Source organism: Pongo abelii, chromosome 5, assembly GCF_028885655.2.
Source record: "Pongo abelii isolate AG06213 chromosome 5, NHGRI_mPonAbe1-v2.0_pri, whole genome shotgun sequence".
Lineage (NCBI taxonomy): Eukaryota > Metazoa > Chordata > Mammalia > Primates > Hominidae > Pongo > Pongo abelii.
Genome location: NC_071990.2, coordinates 106,484,164 through 106,498,287, shown reverse-complemented (window position 1 = coordinate 106,498,287; position 14,124 = coordinate 106,484,164). Strand labels below are relative to the sequence as shown.

Below are 14,124 nucleotides of genomic sequence, written 5' to 3'. Positions count from 1 at the left end.
ACTGCAACTCTAAGACACCAGTATAAACCCAGAAGCCTCACTGCACAGCAACTCACTCTTGGAAAGAAATGCGTGCAGAAAGACATCCTGAAGACCTGGGTGACCGCTCAGTGAGGGTTCAAAGGAGCTTTCCTACTGGCAGGCTATGGAATACTTTGTCTATAAAAATGGAGATTTCCTCACATTACATGGCAGTTAGCATGCTTACTAGTGATCCACCTCAAGCTTTTACTACTGCAGAACCACCTGTACCTTGCTTTCTTGCTGGTCCCTAAATAGCACGTCATGGCAGATTGTGAATGCTTTGAGTACCGTGAGCAGTAATTACTCAGGACCTTCTCCAAGTACCTCTTTTCTGTTTTACAGTGCACAATTCACACAAGCTTTGATTTTCCTGGCCCCAAACTTTCAGATTTGGCAGGTTTCAAACACTAACCAGGTTCTTGGATCTTGGTCCTATAGCATGGCTTTAAGCATTGCCTGCAACCTAAGGGGCATCCTATTGCCTCCAAGGAGGGCCCCTCCTTCCCTCTGCCATATGTAACTGGCCAATGAGACCAGCCTCTGGTCCCCAAGACCTCCAAAGGGAACTTTGAATTGTCAGCAGCTCAGTGGGTTATCTAGTCTAAACATTCCCTCCATTATATGACAGATAAGTTGACAAAACAGGCCCACAGAGTAGTCTTAGACCACTCGTATCTCTGATACCAGGGTTATGCCAGAAAATTCAAGATCAATTAAACATGAATTTAAAATAATCCATGTCCACCATGACTTTCTGAGTGGACAGAAAATAAGAAATCAATAAATACTGTCTGAGGTTTAAACTTGTACTTAAGTAAGAACACACATGCACACACATAAGAACATTCCGTAAAGACTATAGCATTATGATTTTATATATATTATTAATTATTTATTAAACTGATGCCCCTACAAAAAGTAGAGGAAAATGCAGTTCTGTTTACCTTTCATAATATTACCTCCAAAGAGCTCTTTTGAGAACTAACATCTCTAGTGTTTTTTTTGTTTTTTTTGTCTCACTCTGTCACCAGGCTGGAGTGCAGTGGTGCGATCTTGGCTCACTGCAACCTCCGCCTCCCGGGTTCAAGCAATTCTCCTGCCTCAGCCTCCCGAGTAGTTGGGACTACAGGCATGCGCCACCACGACCAGCTAATTTTTGTATTTTTAGTAGAGACGGGTTTTCACCATGTTGGCCAGGATGGTCTCAATTTCTTGACCTCATGATCCACCACCTCAGCCTCCCAAACTGCTGGGATTACAGACATAAGCCACCACTCCCGGCCTAACATCTCTAGTTTTAAAGAAAAGTCTATCTGAAGTTTCGCAATTCCAACAGTTTTACTTTTTCTTTTTCTTTTTCTTCTGTTAAAGTCAAGAAAATATCAATACAGATGTTCCTTGACTTACCATGAGGTTATATCCTGATAAACCTATCATAAGTCAAAAATATTGTAAGCCAAAAATGCATTTAATATCCAGATATACCCATTGTAAAGTCAAAAAATGGTAAGTTAAACCATCATAAGTTGGAGACCATCTGTAGTTATTATTTAAAAATAGTGTGTATTATATAATCCATTGTGTACATATGCAACAGTTTATTCAATCTACTATTAGTAGACATAAGTTTTGTTTCTAGTTTGGTGCTATTACGCACAAATGCTGCCATAAACATTCTTGTATGTATATCCTGGTGCACATGTCCATAAGCTTCTCTTAAAAACACCTGAGTGGGATTACTGGTGTAACATATATGAATCTTCAACTTTACTAGGCAAAGCAAAACTGCTTTTCAATGTGGTTTTGCCAATCTACATTCCTTCAAGTAGCACGTGAGAAGAATCTCCCTTGTTCTACATCCCTCCCCTATACTTGGTATTTTCAGAATTATTGTTGCTTTTTTTTTTTTTTTTTTGAGACGGAGTCTCGTTGTCGCCCAGGCTGGAGTGCAGTGGTGGGATCTCCGCTCACTGCAAGGTCCGCCTCCTGGGTTCATGCCATTCTCCTGCCTCAGCCTCCCGAGTAGCTGGGACTATAGGCACCTGCCATCATGCCTGGCTACTTTTTTGTATTTTTAGTACAGACGGAGTTTCACCATGTTAGCCAGGATGGTCTCGATCTCCTGATCTTGTGATCCACCTGCCTTGGCCTCCCAAAGTGCTGGAATTACAGGCGTGAGCCACCGCACCCAGCCCAGAATTATTGTTTCTAATCTAGTGGATCTGTAATGATACCTCACTGTGGTTTTAATTTGCATTTCCCTGATTCCTAGTGAAATTAAGTACTTTTTCATGTGTAAATTGGCCATTCACACTTCCTCTTCCTTAAAGAGGCGTTTTAAATCTTTTAGGAGAGAGGCAGAACAAGGTTGCTGAATAAGACTCCAGCAATCATCCCCCCACAGGAACATCAATTTGAACAACTATCACACAGGCAAATACCTTCACAGATCTGAGGAAACCAGGTGAAAGATCACAGTAAACCTGGCTATAGCCCAATTATAAGAAAAGATGCATTGAAGAGGGTAGAAAGGACAAGTTTACATTACACGTATCTGCCCACCCCCAACCCCAGGCAGCACAGCTTGGAGTGAGGGACCCTTAACATGGAGGAAGACAGGGAAGTGAGTTCAGAACTCAGAACTTTGCCTTGGATCCCAGCTCTGGGCCCACCACAGTAAAACTTCACAGAGGGCATACCTCAACTGCCCATACTCCAGGTGGGTACCCACAGACTGAGCCTCTAGGTCGTCCCCAGCTCCAGGCAGAATCACAGAGCCCCATACTTCAGCCTTGCATGGCGGACTCAATCTCTAGTCCACATTACCATCAAGCCAACTTCAACAAACTCAGGTTCCAGACAGCCCTCAGTAACTCCGGGTTTTTGGTGCACCCCAGTGCCATGCCAGTTGCACTGGGCTTCTGGCGCACCCAGTGCCATACTGCTGCAGGGCTTTCAAGACAAAGCCAGTCTGTGAACACTAAGGTACTTACTTCTTAAAATGTGCAGAAATCGTTACATTACATTTAAGAATCAAGAACAATCAGAGAAACATGACATTCTTAAACAGACAAAATAAGGTGTCAGTGACTGACCTGAAAGAAATGAATATGTATGAACTGCCTGACAAAGAATTCAAAATAGCCATTTTTAAGTAAGCTGGTGAACTTCAATAAAATACAGAGAAACAAACAAACAATTCAACAAAATGAGGAAAACAATGAGTGACCAGAATGAGAAACGTAATAGATTGAAATTTTAAAAAATCAAACATAAATCCAGAAGCTGAAAAGTACAATGAACAAAATTTAAAATGCAATAGAAAATATCAACACCAGAATTTTTGTTTGTTTGTTTGTTTTGTTTTGTTTTGTTTTTTATTTTATTATACTTTAAGTTCTAGAGTACATGTGCACAACTGCAGGTTTGTTACATATGTACACATGTGCCATGTTGGTGTGCTGCACCCATTAACTCATCATTTACATTAGGTATATCTCCTAATGCTATCCCTGCCCGCTCCCCCCACCCCACAACAGTCCCCGGTATGTGATGTTCCCCTTCCTGTGTCCAAGTGTTCTCATTGTTCAATTCCCACCTATGAGTGAGAACATGCGGTGTTTGGTTTTTTGTCCTTGCGATAGTTTGCTGAGAATGATGGTTTCCAGCTTCATCCATGTCCCTACAAAGGACAAGAACTCATCCTTTTTTATGGCTGTGTATTATTCCATGGTGTATATGTGCCACATTTTCTTAATCCAGTGTATCATTGATGGACATTTGAGTTGGTTCCAAGTCTTTGCTATTGTGAATAGTGCTACAATAAACATACATGTGCATGTCAACACCATAATTGATCAGGCAGAAGAAAGAATCTGTGAACTCAAAGATAGGTTATGTGAAAATATACAGTCAAAGGAAAAAAGTGGGGAGATAATGAAAAGAAATTTTAAAAGCTTATGGAATTTATGTGACAGCATCAAAAGAGCAAATATTTTAATCATAGGAGTTTAAGGAGAAGAGAAAGGTAAAGGGGTAGAAAACTTACTCAAAGAAATAATAGCAGAAAACTTTCCATACCTGGAGAAAGATGTAAATAACAGGTGCAGAAAGGTCAAAGGTCTCCAATCAGATTCAATCCAAATAAGCCTTTTCCAAGACATACTGAGGCAGGAAAATAGGGCCTGCAGGCAGAGAACATAACGCCAATTCACACTTCAGCTATGACAAGAAATATCCTTTCCATAGGGCATGCACCGAATAAATGACTTTGTAACTTTATCGTCTTCATTTACATAAGGTGTACACCAAGTAACCAACGGACTCCTCTAGAGGGTATTTAAACTCCCAAAAAATATGTAACAGGGCCCTTGAGCCCGTATGCTTGGGCCTGCTCCCACACTGTGGAGTGTACTTTCATTTTCAATAAATGTCTTCATTCTCTCCTCTCTGTTTGTGCATTGTGTCCAACTCTTTGTTCAAGACACCAAGAACCTGGACACCCTCCACTGGTAACATATTTTGGCAAGCCAGCCAAGAGAAGGTAGTCCCAAAGTTTATGGTTTATTTTTCTCCTTTCCCGTTTTACATACAGGGAAATCTCTATCTCACTCTCTTTTGCTTTCCAACTTGGGACCCTTGGTGGGCAACGCCTAAACATGGAAGCAGCTGCAGGTTCCTGGCTGTGGCTGGTGCAACTAAGGGGCTTCCATGTGGAGAAGCCTAAATGCCATTTCCCAGTTCACTTAAGGGACTTGGGTCTTTTTTGTTTTTCTTTTTCCTTTCTTTCTTTTTCAGTCTTTCAGTGGCTGTTTATAATTGCCCTTACCTGAAGGGGGAAAGACTCTTTTTTTTTTTTAATCTTTTCCAGTTGTGTTCCCTGATCCTTACATGTGGCATGGCTTGGGGTTGGGGTGAACTCATATATGTTTCAGGTGACTTAAATCTTCTTTTCTTTCTTTCTTCTTTTTCTTTTTTTCTTTTTTTTTTTTTTTTTGAGACAGAGTCTTGCTCCGTCACCAGGCTGGAATGCAGTGGTGCGATCTCGGCTCACTGCAACCTCCGCCTCCCGGATTCAGGCAATTCTCCTGCCTCAGCCTCCCGAGTAGCTGGGATTACAGGCACGCACCACCACACCCAGCTAATATTTTTGTATTTTTAGTAGAGGCAGAGTTTCACTGTGTTGGCCAAGATGGTCTCAATCTCCTCACCTCGTGATCTGCCCACCTCGGCCTCCCAAAGTGCTTGAATTACAGGTGTGAGCCACTGCACCTGGCCTTAAACCTTCTTTTCTTATGCTAAATTCTTCCCTTCCCCTACTCTACTGGCTAAGGACAAAAGGGAAGCTCATAGTAGGCTCTGGAGGGAAAACACGCAAGTGGCACTAGGGCCCACCTAAGATCAGAGACATCTGACACTCTAAGATTGGACCCCACTGGGGGAACCCCAAAGGGAAATTCCTCAGACCTCAACCTCTCCAAAGGGGCCACCCTTGGCAGAGGTTCTGAGGTCTAGTATTAAGCCCTCCTTAGAATTTTCTCTCAGAGTTGCAATAGTGTTTGGCCCTAATATTGTTTGGAATCTGGAGTTTACTGTTGAATGGGAAAGTGGGATGGCATTGCATGTATCCAGGCTTTTGTGCTGCTGTTCTAAGCAGGGGGCCTGGTTAACATGTGATACTCTTTTTTGGTGCCATTTGACCTTTAAAAAATCAAACTGCCATGGAGACTACTTTACCCGAAATTTTGGTTCACAGTCTTCGTTGGATTATCTATTGGGCCAAACAAAGTAAAACCAGCATGCTTTTATTGCTATCTTGTAGCTAAGGTTCCAAGCTATTGGATCTTCATTTATGTGTTTGTATAGATGTCCAGATCTGTTTATTTCTATGTACACTTCTTGTTATATGTTGTGTCTACCAAATTGGCTTACAAGTAAAAGAAAGCTCATAAATTAAGTAAATAAGCAATTTTCAAGTTCATGTGACTTAAGTATAACTTTACTAAACAAGCTGGTTTTAAAATTATTGGTAGAATATAAATAGAAATGCCATCAGAATTGTCAGCATACATTTTGTCTGGATTTTATGTTTGTCTTTGCTAGATATTTTGAGATGTCAGAGTTTGGCATAGAAGGTTATAAAACTATAAACCCAGCCCAAACAAAATGATCTTGGTTTGTGTGCTTTCTTTTGAAGAATGTGAGTATTTTATGAAAGGAAAATATCTTGGGCCCCCCAAAATCACTAAGCTGAAGGAAAAATTCAAGCTGGGAATGCTAGGGCAAACCTGCCTCCCATTCTATTCAAAGTCATTGAGATAAATGCATATCTGATTGCCTCCTTTGGAAAGGCTAATCAGAAACTCAAAAGACGTGGAAGCTCCCAAGCCCCCTCCCTGCTTTAAGTTGTCCTGCCTTTCCAGAACAAACCAATGTTCATTTCACATGTGTTAACTGATGTCTCATGTCTCCCTTGTTAAAAGTGAAAGAATTGAGTACAATGAATGGGATAAATGTTTTAGGTAAACTTTTTGTGTAGGTTATTAGTGAGAAAAAGAATAATTTTGTCTAATTCAGAAGTTATCCAAAAGCTAGTTCAAATTACAGATTTTAAAATGTTATTTATGAAACAATGTAATAAGGAACCATTAAATAAGGCAGAAAGATGTGGAAAAAGTTTAGATAATAAAACATTCTTTAAAACCTAATAGAGAATTGGAGACATTTGGCTAATTAACATTTTCATCATTAAAGCTCTTACTCAAGTAATCATTTGTTCCATTTATCTGGAATTCCTAAGCTACCTTTGTCCAGCCCACAGGACTTAATGGAGCACACTAGCCATTTAACCTTAAACTGACTTTTTGGATTTTAGGCTTCTTGATACCTTTTAAGTGTGTTGAGTATACTTTCATTAATACGACTTGAGTCATATTTCTCTCTCTCTGCCTAATTTCTCCAAAATTTGTAAACTGTTTGTGAATGTTCTTAATTCATGGCAATGTGTTTTTGTGCATATAGCTGAGCAGGGTCTGTAAGGCCACTCAGGGAGCAAGAACCCAGAAACCCGGCATGCCGGCAAAAGGGTAAGAATTTCTTACCAGTCAGTCTCTGGCCTCTTTTTCTCTGTGCAAACCAGTTAAATGAAAGGTAACAGTCACTGTTTATCTCCTCTGTAAAGTTTGAATTAATACAAAAGAGCTTTAATTAATTGGTATAATAATAAGAGCTTAAATCAAATATTTTGTCAGAAAAGTAAAAAGTGTAATGCCTTTTAGTTCACATGACTTTGGTAATCCTTGTGAAATAAACAATTTTAAAGATTATTGGTAATCTTTAAAATGTCTTCAAATGTCTTCAAAATGTAAACATGTGGTCTAATTTATGTTCAAATTATGTTCAAAATTATGGTCTAAATTATGTTCAAACATTAGGTTTGCTAAATGTTTTAAGGTCATAAGCTACTTCTTTGGCTTTTGGAAATTGTTTAAGTTGCCTGCTTTACAGCTAGGTAAGGCCTGGAGACATGTGGAGTTGGGCACGCCCCTAGCTATGCTGGAAATAATCAGTCCTTATCAGCACCTAGCACACAATTAACATAACTTACCAGGTTTTACGTTAAAATTAAAATTGCTGAGAGTTGCCATTATAACATGCAATTAAGACTACTAGAAACAGTTTTACACTCTAGGTGTGTATGAACAGTAGAATGTGTTTTTGTTTTTGTGAAAGGTTATAAAAGGTGTTTTGTTTGTTTTTTGAGACAGAGGTTGGCTTCTGTCGCCCAACCGGAGTGCAATGGTGCGATGTTGGCTCACTGCAACCTCCACCTCCTAGGTTCAAGTGATTGTCCTGCCTCAGCCGCCCAAGTAGCTGGGATTACAGGCACCTGCCACCATGCCTGGCTAATTTTTGTATTTTTTAGTAGAGATGGGGTTTCACCATGTTGGCCAGGCTGGTCTTGAACTGCTGACCTCAGGGGATCCACCTGCCTCGGTCTCCCAAAGTGCTGGGATTACAGGCGTAAGCCACCATGCCTGACCAAAAGGTTTTTCTTTTAAAGTTTCTGAGTCATCATTTTGGCAAAATAAATAATTTACGGTAATCTGGAATTCCAAGATCAAACTTCAGTTTCAAAATTATCTTTTCTAATGCCTGGCTAATTTTGGATGGATCTGAAGGCCCCTTAAAACATCCAGAAATGAGGTAAACAGGATTATTTGACATGTTTAGGTACATGGGATTGCCAAAATGATGTTCCATCTTCTTTAGGTTATATTTTTGTGAATAATACCAATATATGTTCCAAAATCATATGAGATTTCTAAAATTCTAATGTCTAAGTATAATTACAGTTATTAAGTTATTGTAAACCACAGAAATAACCAAATTTCCTTGTATAAAGCTACTAACCCAAGTAGAACAAAAAATTAATTAAATGCCAAGAAAATACTTTGTCAGATTTTCATGTTAAATCAGCTGATACTGAAATTGTTTAAATATACAATTTGAATGAACTCCACAGTCAAAGTCAAATTACCAATGATAACCCCTCAGTTATCAGTGCTATGCACCTAATTTGGAAAAACAACTGGTATTCAAGAGGATATAAGTCTAATGTTAATTAAGCATGGACTCATGGAGAATCAGGTTGGCCATCTTGTCCTTCCTGAATCCTTAAAGCTTTTATTATTAAAAGTTCTGCATTCTATGACTCATCCTGGAAAAGATAAAATGATCCAAATTAAATACATTGTTGTGGTAACCAACAAATTACTAAAATAGTTTATAACCAATGTTTGGTCCCATATTTCTGGGAAAACAACTAAAGCTTCAGGTACATTTGGTCACCTGGTGGGCCATTTAAACATTTTATAAAGAGATTTCATTCAATTTTTCAATGCATGTTTTCTGCTTGTATAAAAGCCTTCCCATGCAAGAGGGCTGATGTTATAACAGTAGATTATTATGCTACCATGTATTTTCACCAGGTAAGGAAAGCTTTTTATGGTTTGGATCTTCTGAGAACATCAAAGAAAAACTGTCCTTGCCATCAAAGAAAAACTGTCCTTGCCATCCACTACAACAAAACTTTGGGATCTTGAACTTTGGGTTCATAATCTCACAACTGAGAAGAGTCCTTCCACACTCTTGGAACAGTTAAGGTAAAACTAACCAGGGAAGTTTCTCCCCAGAGAAGGATGGCATCCTTAATGTAATCAGCTTATCCCAAGTTCACAGATTAAGACTTCTACTATGATGAAACTCTTATCTTTGAATATTTTCCCTTGCTTATGCCTCTATGAACAATAGAAGTGAAAAGGGGGTCTGTTATGTGCACTTATGGGGTATACTTTTATTTTAAGGAGTTTGCGGCCAGCCTTATAAATGGATAAATTTATACTTTGAAAGATAAAAGATGAAGGCCCAATGTAGGTAGGAAACTTTAGTGGTACATATGTTGCCTCATCATAAGTCAGAAACAAAACATTGGTTCACTCCTGTTAACCTACATAATGGGTTAAAGAGAACATTGCCAGAAGGCCTTCACTCTTCTAGAAGGGCATCATTTGTTAGGTCCTTTTTCTGTGGTTTAAAGTAAAAGAAGCGATTACTAGAAATGTATCCCTCATGATAGGCTCTAGCAAATTCTACTGTAAAGGCAGATTAATGAAGAAACTGCTTAGTTAAGTAAGTAGACTCTTTATCTAGCTCACCCTTTGATGTATTTGATTTTAGGAGGTTTGGTTTATGGGGACCTTGGGTAGAGATCATACTCTGAACCCTCTGTATTATCCTCCCAATAGTCATAATAATAGTCTCCCTGGTGCACTGTATTCTCTCAAAGGTTTTAAATGCTTGTGTGCAGCCACATCTGGAATGTCATATGATCTCTCTTCAACTGGAATGACAGGAGCTGAAAGAAATGTGCAACCATGAGGACACTGTAACCTATAAATGATGTGCTGTGACTGGAAACCCAAAATAACGGTAACTGAGAGTGGTGCTAAGGCCCTAAGTTTTGGTCACACTCTCACCTAAGTGAGAACCTTATCAAAAAGGGGGAATTTTTAAAACAAAATTCTGGGAGGCCATCATTTTGGACTAAGCCCATGCACTAGGCCCCAACAGGCCAAACCAAACAAAAATGGAGTCGTTTGTGCTAAGACTTTAAGGAAACACATGGATTCTAGAACAAGTCAGGTTTTATTTTTTCTCCTGCAAATCTCTGTAGCAAACATTCCTGACAGCATAGGTATCCACCCTCTGAAGTTCCGATTAAATCTTTTAACCAAATTCATTTCCTCTCGCCTAGAGACCATCGAGCTTCAGATGATCATGCAACAAAAGTTCCAGCCAGTTCCAGGTGAAGACACCACCCCTGGCCATTCAGAAGCTACCCTGCCTCCACTACACAGAGCAGGGTGAGAGTTCCGTGAACCCAAATAGGTAGGGACTATGCCCCAAGCCAGCATGAAGCAGTTACAGAAGAAAGACCATTGTCCCTCTCCCTCCCTTAAAGATTTATGGGGATCACATCTTTCAGGGGGGAATTGAGGCAAGAAAATAGGGTCTGGAGGCAGAGAACATAAGGTTGATTCACACTTTGGCTATGATAGGAAATATCCTCTCCATAGGGCGTACACTGAGTAAATGACTTTGTAACTTTACTTCATCCTCTTCATATACATAAGATGTACACCAACTAACAAAAGGACGCCTCTCGAGGGTATTTAAACTCCCCAAAACAATGTAACAGGGCCCTTGAGCCCTATGCTCAGGTCCACTCCCACACTGTGGAGTGTACTTTCATTTTCAATAAATTTCTTCATTCTTTCCTTGCTTTGTTTGCGGTTCTGTCCAATTCTTTGTTCAAGACACCAAGAACCAGGACACCCTCCACCGGTAACAATATAATCAAACTGTCAGAGAAGGTGGTCCCAAGATGGCCAACTCAAAGTTGCTATGGTGTGTGGCTCTCACCAAGAGGGATGATAGGAACAAGTAAACACAACACCTTCAACTGAAACATCCAGGGCTGATCAGAGAAACAGCATGACCCATGGAGAATGGAGAAAAGCAAGGCAAGGTGATGGCACACCCAGGAGTAACATGGAGCCGAGGGAACTTCCCCCTGCCAGGAAAGCAGTGAGTGGATGTGCAACCCTGAAAACCATGTTTTTCCCATGGATCTTGACACTCTTGGGTCAGGAGAGACCCACGTGAACCCACTCCACCAGGGCCTTTGGTCTGACACACAGAGCTGCGTGGAGTCTCATCAGAGCAGCTGCTCAGGCATGCATGGAGACCCAGGACTTTCACATACTCTGGTTTCAGGCTCCCTAGCAAAGGTGACTGCAACTCAGGCAAGGGGGGAGGTCAGACCTCCACACATACCCCTAGGAAAGAAGTTGAATCCAGGGGGCCAAGAAGTGATGGTCTCCAGGCCCCAGTTCTACAGCACCGAACAGGGTAACGCCCACTTGCTTGGAATTCTAGCCAGCCACCAGCAACAGTGTTGCACCTACCTGGGACAGCACACAGTTCCCCAAGAGAAGCGGCAGGCTGCCATCTTTGCTGTTTGGGCAACTCAGCCATTCCAGCCCATGGGCTTTGGAGAATCCACACTGAACGGGGGCAGAAGGAATCCCCAAGCACAGCAAGCTGTTCTACCAAAATGTGGCCAGACTGCTTCTTTAAGAGTACCCTGATCCCTTCCTCCTCACTGGGTAGGACCTCCCAACCAGAGCCTTCAGCCACCCCTGCCCATTTTCTCTGGCCTGACAGAGATTTGATTTCTCCCTGGGACAAAGTTCCTAGAAGCAGGGGTGGGCCACCATCTTTGCTGTTTGGGCAATTTACATGTTTCAGCCTATGGCCTTCGGATAGCCCAAGCCAACCAGGAGGGGGGGTGGGCGTGGAAGGGTGGTAGAAGTGATATCCCAACACAGCACAGCTGCTCTATGAAAACATGGCTAGACTGCTTCTTTAACCAAGTCCCTGATCCCATTACTCCTAACTGGGCAAGACCTCCCAACCAGGCAACCAGGGTCTCCAGCTACTTCCTACAGATGCATTTGGGCTGGCAAGAGGTCCATACCCCCCGGGATGGAGCTCCCAGAGGAAGGGATAGGCTACCATATTTGCTTTTTTGCAGCCTTCACTGGTGACACACCTCCAGGTACTGGAAAATCCAAGATGACTAGAGACTTGAGCAGACTCCCAGCAAATGGCAGGAGCCCTACAGAAAAGTGGCCAGACTATTAAAAGAAAACAAACAAACAAACAAAATCCAAAGGTCAATAACCTCAAAGATTGAAGAGTCCCAAAAGCAGCAAGAGAAAAGAAGCAATAATATATAAGGGGGTTCCAATACAGCTGGTAGCAGACATCTCAGGAGAAATCTTACAGGCCAGGGGAGAGTAAGATGATATATTCAAAGTACTGGAGAAAAAAAAACACCCCTATCAACCAAGAATACTCTACCCAGAAAATCTATCCTTCTGAATGAAGGAGAGATAAAGACTTTCCCAAACAAACAAAAGCTGAGGAAGTTCATCACCGCCAGACCTGTCTTAAAAGAAATGCCACAGGGAGTTCTTCAAGCTGAAAGAAAAGGACACTATTGAGAGACATGAAAACATAATCATAAAAATCTTTTGCTCATTTTCTACTGGCCAGATAAATGTTTTCTTATTGATTTCTCAGAATATTTATACTATATTATACAAGATTTTAATAGTTATATGTGCTATAGATATTCTTTCTCTTAATGTGGCCTTTTCTCTGTTTTTTTTTTTTTTTTTTTGTAGTCAGCTATTTAATTAGGTTCTTAAGACATTTAGAACACCAATTTGTGAGGATAAATTCCATCCATCAGGGCAAACACAGATCGCAGGTAGCCCAGGAGCTGAGGAATAGCTTTGATTTTTGGTAAAATTTGTGAGTCCACAGCTTTCTGATCAATCTTGCACTGCTCCATAATCTCATATTTCTCTTTTTCTGTGTTGAAGATCTCACCTTCCTGGTGTCTGGGCTTCCGCAGCTTCTTCTTCTTGAAGTACGCATCAGTAAGATGTTTTGGGATTTTTACGTTGCTGATAGCGATTTTGGTTGAGGTGGCAATGACAAATTTCTGGTGTGTTCTTCATAGAGGAACTCAATTGAGAACCAGAGGTCCAGTCACAAGTAGCAAGCCACTAGCCAGCTGCTTCAGGAAAACCACCCTCTTGCCCCTGTGGCGTCCAGTGAGGATGATCAGAGTGGTCCTGGGGGTAATGCTGGCTCACAGTTTTCTCACGTGCTGACTGAAGGGTTTTTTGCCGTGGCTCAACAGCTTTCGAGGCACATCTTCAGTAGGATAATATCTAGGCATTTTGCAAAGTTTAACCACCCGGGTACCGCCGTTCTTGTCACCACCAACTGGTTTTGTAACAGTTGCAAAGACCTTCTTTTTCTTTTCAACCTTGGATTTAGCGGCTGAGTACTTCCTCTTGTACATGGCCTCTCTGGAATACATGGCAGATCGGGAATACCTGCCAATTCCTCTGACAAGGACAGGGATGCGGCTGCAATGGGGCTTCCCCTTCTTGGGCTTTTTAGCCTTGAGGTTACCCTTTTTCACCTTGCCACCAGCATCAGCCCTCTTGGCTTTGGGTTTCTTCTCTTTAGTATCGGGCTTCTCAAATTTTTCACCCGCCATCTTGCAAGATGGGAAAGAAAACTGAATGTGGACTTTTCTTTTCACTCTCCTTATGAATGTAGTGTGATGAACAGGGGATCCTAATTTTAATGTAGTCACAATTATCATTCTTTTTCTTTGTCATTAGTGGTGTTGTTTGAGAAATCCTTCACTCTGGCTGGGCGCGGTGGCTCACACTTGTAATCCCAGCACTTGGGAGACAGAGGTGGGCAGATCACGAGGTCAGGAGATTGAGACCATCCTGGCTAATGCAGTGAAACCCTGTCTCTACTAAAAATACAAAAATTATCCAGGTGTAGTGGCATACACCTGTACTCCCTGCTACTCGGGAGGCTGAGGCACGAGAATCACTTGAACCTGGGAGAAGGAGGTTGCAGTGAGCCAAGATCACACCACTG

At 41.3% G+C, this 14,124-nt stretch overlaps 1 pseudogene; it reads right to left on the bottom strand.

Moving 5' to 3' along the window:
- Window positions 1-12,850: 12,850 nt before the first annotated feature.
- Window positions 12,851-13,743, bottom strand: LOC100439840 (large ribosomal subunit protein eL6-like; annotated as a pseudogene).
- Window positions 13,744-14,124: the final 381 nt, after the last annotated feature.